At 25.6% G+C, this 6,077-nt stretch overlaps 1 long non-coding RNA gene across 1 annotated transcript; it reads right to left on the reverse strand.

The window, feature by feature from the left end:
- Nucleotides 1-2,280: 2,280 nt before the first annotated feature.
- On the reverse strand, nt 2,281-5,704 carry LOC136971583 (uncharacterized). Its single transcript, XR_010880184.1, has 3 exons — nt 5,553-5,704; nt 4,829-4,867; nt 2,281-2,751 (listed from the first exon to the last, which is right to left on the reverse strand). It is a non-coding gene; the product is annotated as an uncharacterized lncRNA (long non-coding RNA).
- Between the last annotated feature and the right edge of the window lie 373 nt (nt 5,705-6,077).

Consider the following 6,077-nt stretch of genomic DNA (forward strand, 5'->3'; position numbering starts at 1 on the left):
TCCTGTTTTATTATAACCAATATAAATATGAACATCAAACGATTATTCTTACAACTACTTCTTAATAAGTGTTCTTTATTCATTAATAACACTTACATAGATTTTACCAATCAAATTTGTTATTGGTGTAAATCAAATAACTTTTCTGTATTTCATCTATTGAACGACTGCACAGCTGTAAAAAAATATCACTAAAAATATCAAATAATAGAAATTCTTGGTAGAACTACAATTCAAAATACACCTCAAGAATTACAGATTTATCAAAAACTAATATGTACAAACTAAGTAACTTCTTTACTCGGATTACTGATATGTTTAATAGTGACGACATTAACTAATATCCAGCTAACGGCATTCGACTATAACTTTATTTGTATACTCATTGTACAGTTGTTTTACCATTTTTTTCCTAAGATGTAATTGTTATTCCTGGGGAGTTGTCACCTGGATTTAATCCTGGACTCCAGAATGGCAGGCTGACAACTTAACTGTCTTGTCTATCAATATCAGAAGAAAAGCCATAAAGAATTTGAGTACAAATAAAATAAGTGATATTGTATTTTTAATTCTCTCTTAATAATTTATTTGACTTTTTATTTAGTGTTTGTATAAACCTCAATTTCCTCTGAGCTAACTGAATTCAACTTTGGACTCACATATAGAATTATATCACACAAATCTCAAAAGTAATCGAGATTTGAAAAGCTGGTTAAATACATACGAAGAGACAAATGGACAAAGTGCTAACTAAGCTGGATTCCTTTTTTAATTGAATAAACAAATGTTGAAACTGAAAGAACTAACTTCTGAAAGGTTTTAAATTTGGTTAATTTTATTAAAAGCAAATATTACAATCAATCAAGTATCACCAAGTTTAAAACAGCAAATAGGTTTTTATATAGTTATCAGATTATAACAGCAATAATAAGGTAAATTTTTTAGCATAAAATTTTTAAGTTTAGAATGGATCTTTCATATAATTCTTAAATGTTAAGAAATGGACCAAGAATGAAACTTTGGACATATTTTACAGATAAAGTACTTCTAGTCATCAAGTATGATCAGTTGCTAAATAATTCTCTACATAGGAACAATTTACTTGTACAAGAGTTATAAATCAGCTATACTAGGAAAATTATGAAATACTGCAAGCAACTCCCAACTTTTGGACAGTGTTCCTAAAAATGTATATGAAAATGGAATGTCTGAAAGTCAAACAATAAAGGTGCATGTTATGAAGGGTATTTCATTTCCAAAAATCTAAAAACAAAAAAAAATACAAAAAGTTTTACTTTTTAAAGTAAATATGGTATAATGCTTGAACACTTAAATCATTGCTTAAACACTCAATAAAAATTAATTTTCACAAATAGTTTTGGCTGTTACCAAAATCAAACTGGTAGAGAGTAATACTGCACAATAACTTGAAATTTTTGTTTGTTTTTCAGCTGAAAATGTATGAAACTCTAAATTTGGCATGTGAAAAGTGTATTTAGGGAGTATAAATGTATGAAAAGTGAATTGTCCAAAAATCAAAGACTACTTAAACTGAAAATTAATTAATTCCATTTGACAAGTCTTAGATGACTTCTTGTCAAATAAAATTAAAGATTTATAAAAAAGAAACTTAAATTTTGTATAAGAGAAATACCACATATAATAAAAAGATTATTTTAGATATTATAAATATCAGTTTCTGTTATAATATGGATCTAATAGAGTAGTTTGTTCATGAAGTTATTTCTATGAGACTAAATAAGACTTCTATTCCGAATTATAAATCAAATGTATGATAAACAATAGCATCACAATTTTTTTAAATTTCTAGATTTGAAGTTTATTTTTCTTTTCTTACTTTAATGTTGAAACATATTTCAATATTTTAAAGATATTAATTCAATTTGAGCTAAAATTGGAAGAAATTTTAAAGCATTTTGTTTTATTCCTGTTATTTTTTTAATATGAAATATAATTCAGAATGGAAAAAGTTAAGAAGTTTGACAGTAGTTCCTTTGTGCTTTTACAAAGTTTAATAAAATATTAAACAAAATATTCAAGATTTATCAGTACTGGCAATTTGAATTTTACATTTATAAATAAATTTAAAAATTGAGCATTATACTTTGATTGTTTAACAGAAACTTTCTTAGGCATTAAAATTTATAAATGTTAAGATATTATTATTAATTATTTGAAATCATTAAATTTATATCAAAAATTTTTAATAAGAAAAGTTTAAATATATTAAATTTGAAATATTAGTAAGACAAGAAAAAGTACATTAGCACAATAACAAATTATTTCTTTTAAAATGAATATATAATATTTCTTAAGTCACACCTAGCTCTTCTAACAGATTCTGGAGAAGCAATATCAAATACGTGGTTGGGATTATTTGCAAACTGTTTCGACAGAGAGCTTCGGTATTACGGGTAACGTGTGAACCACAGTCAAAACCATTCTGTTGTCGGGTACGCTCCGTTTCGAGAACTTCCACCTCGGCCTCCGAAAACGAAATTTAATTTACCGTAGATCCGCAGTATTTTCCTTAGGGGTATAAAATAACGTACGCCGTACAATTAATCGGCCGATCTCGTCGTTTGATAAAATTTATTTTAGTTTTACTGTATAACTTATTCTATTGAAAGTAGGAGCTTCATCATTGACTTCTTTAATAGTTATTGTTACTAATTCAACAGAAACAGTTTCAGAATCATTTCCAGGAATTCCGTCGATTACTTCAATAGCCTGAAAATTTTATTTGTTTTTTAGTAAATGCAAATAGTTTAATAAAATTTACTTAAATATACTATTATTGTTACCTTTATTTTTAAACTTATAAACTTCAAAATGAAAGACAAATATTATATAGCAGAACATAACAAACAGTTATATTATTTAAAGATTTGTTTATATGCTAATTGCATTATTTAAAAATATATAGAGTTTATTTAAAATTTAAAATGCTGAACTGACTAAAAAATAACTCAAACTGTAATTAATAATTAATTAAATTCATTCTACTTAAACAAGTTTTCTCTTGTGTAAAAAAATAAAACCTTTTCATCAAGTTTTTAGATAAAAATAATTTAATTGCTTAAAATATAATTACAGTTAATTTGATATCAAATTTTCCTTATACTTAAACTAATTATATTACATGATGCAATATTTTGTATAATATTCTGTTCAGTACATATACTTCATAATAAAATTTTGAATTCAATTTCAACTAAAAATTAACATTGCGTGTATAACAGTGTGTGTATATTGCAAGCACATGTATTGTTTGAAGATTTGATGTGTTGTGAAAATTTTTATAACAGCCAACCTTTAGAAGGTATAAGGATGTACTGTACAAATAAAGTAATTGTAAAAACAGATAAATACCTTTCTTTTATATATTAGACATACATCAGGACATACAATATATTAGACATACAATACATCAGGAGTAAGAATCTGGAGTTGTATTTGTGGAGTTTTGGATACATTAGAATCTTTTCAAATACATTTTATCACTGTACATAGAAGAAAAGCCTTTAGAAAATTTTCTATGTATAGTATTTGTAACATTCAGTTTTCAGATCCCAGCATATTTAAACAACATAGTGTACTTCATATTTGACAGTTTACAAAAACACTTTTGGACACTTCCTTGGAAACAAAAGTTCAGAATAGTAAATCAGACATTTCTACAGTCAGAAAATCCACCTGTTTATACAAGAATTCTCATTGTTACAGTTCTTCTTGCGAAACGTCTAATGATTATAATCAAATAGGATGTTTTTGCTGTAGACCCTATTACATGAAAAAAATGCTTGAAAAACAAAATTTAATATTCATCGAAGAATCAAACTTGTGTGCACATGAACTTGAAGTGCATAAAATTAGTTCGTCTACTGATTCCCAAAGCCAAGAAACCAAGTCAGTTTCAGGCTTGTCTGAAGTAGTAGTTGAAATTAATAACTGTGCTAAATCTGGTCACAACAAAAAAGAATTATTGGTCAATGTAAAATTTTCTTGTAAACACTGTAAGAAGAATTTAGCAACTAAACAATATTTGCAAACTCATGAATGAATCCATACTGGAGAAAAGCTATACAGTTGTGATGATATTCAAGAATTTAGCACAAAAAATTGCTTTACGTTGTTGTGAACAATATTTGTATATCCATCTCACTTTCCCTATAAATGCATTATTATATTTTACACAATATGATGTACCAATTGGCATACTATATTCTGCTAAGCCTAATTACCTTTCATCTATCAAGGAAGAGATTAAAACAAAATATGCTGAAAATAAGCTGGGTATTCAAACACAAAATACACTGATATACAAGTTATGCTCAAAATAAAATGAAATAAACATTTCTATAAATCAGGTTTAGGAAATTCAAAAATTACCTTAAAACTGATAAAACAAATTTGTTCAGATAGCATAAATGTAAATCAATACAACTACTTTGGAGCTAAAAGGAAAATATTTATCAAAGTAAGTAAAAAAATAGTCAAAGAAAGACCTGAAGTTTGTTACAAAACTAATTAATTATAAATGGAAACCTACCACATCTGCCAAAAATTCTCAAAATAAGTTATGTATATAAGACTAATATAAAAATATCTTGTATACAGATAAAAATAAAGTTAGATCAAACAAATAACTAATTTAAATTAATCAGTAATATATTATTGTACAGAAATAAATGTTAAATGTTTTTTTTCTGCAAAAATACAGAATTACTTATTTAAATATTTTTTATTCAATTATGTAATACAAACAAGAAATAAATCAATGTGTATATAAAGGGAACATGATCACCTGTTCTTCCCTCGTTGTACAGATATAACAGGATGAGATCTAAATAGATAAAAAATTAAGTAGACAATCTGTATATAACATTACATTAATCAAATAAATTTTAGTTTTTTTTATTAAGCTACAAATAATAAAACTGTTTTCTGATATTTAATGAATATGATCTCTACATTGGAAACCTCTCTATCAATTACTACAATTTTTTTACTTACATACTTTCTATTTGCTTATCATTTGAACTAACTAAAATATACATTTTAACAATGCTGAACTTAGATTAAGAATAAACCAAACTGTATTTCAATGTTAAAGTTGTTTACTTGCAAAATTACAATTTCATATTTCAAAATGTCTTCAGGTTGAGCATATACCATTCAATTTACAATTTTTGATAAAAGTATATTAACAGATTCCAAATGTGTCATTTGGTTTATTCTTAATTTGTTTGGGGTTATTAAAAAGCATATTTTTATTTACTACAAAAACTGCAAAATGGTTCTCACTTTTAGTCAGAGGATGAAGCGACTCATCAAGCATATCCAGCTGCAGAATGAAAATTATTGGCTAAGCTCATCAATGAAAAAAATGGGGAACAGGTGGATATAGCAAATTTACATCAATTTTACAAAATTGATGTAAATTTGCTAATTCTGTGATATATTTGTGTGTAATTCGTGGACATTCCAGAACGTCAATAGAAGTGTTTTTTTTTTTTTTTTAATTTTACCTGAATTTAAAGGCTTCAATAGTCTATGAATTTCTTCTTCTAAAGATTGATGTGTATATACAGAAAACTTGATCACCTGTTCTTTGCTCATTGTGCCTAACTAGAAAAGTATACAACAATATATACAACTGGAAAATTTACATTTGAGTGTCATTTTTCTATAATTAGAAAGAAGAGAAATGTTACACTTTTAAAATAAATTATGGCTCTATATACAAAAGTTTTCTGATATTTAATAAAATACTGTATGCAATTAAATCAAAATTAATAAAAAATTTATTGCATAGTACTTACATATTTATATGTGATTTTTGGTTTGATGAAAAAGTTTTTTCCTGAAAATATATAGAAATAATGGGATGTAATTGTACTAATAATAAAATTATTTAAACTGTTTTTTTTCATAAGATCATTCAAAAAATAGTGAAAGTATACTGAAACTAAAACTGTAACCAATTCTGTTCTTATTATTAATTTTTATACTCCGTTCCACGAAAATAATAATTTGATGAACTGTAATTATGT

This window comes from Centruroides vittatus, unplaced genomic scaffold, assembly GCF_030686945.1.
Source record: "Centruroides vittatus isolate TY-2023 unplaced genomic scaffold, ASM3068694v2 contig_2607, whole genome shotgun sequence".
Classification (NCBI taxonomy): domain Eukaryota; kingdom Metazoa; phylum Arthropoda; class Arachnida; order Scorpiones; family Buthidae; genus Centruroides; species Centruroides vittatus.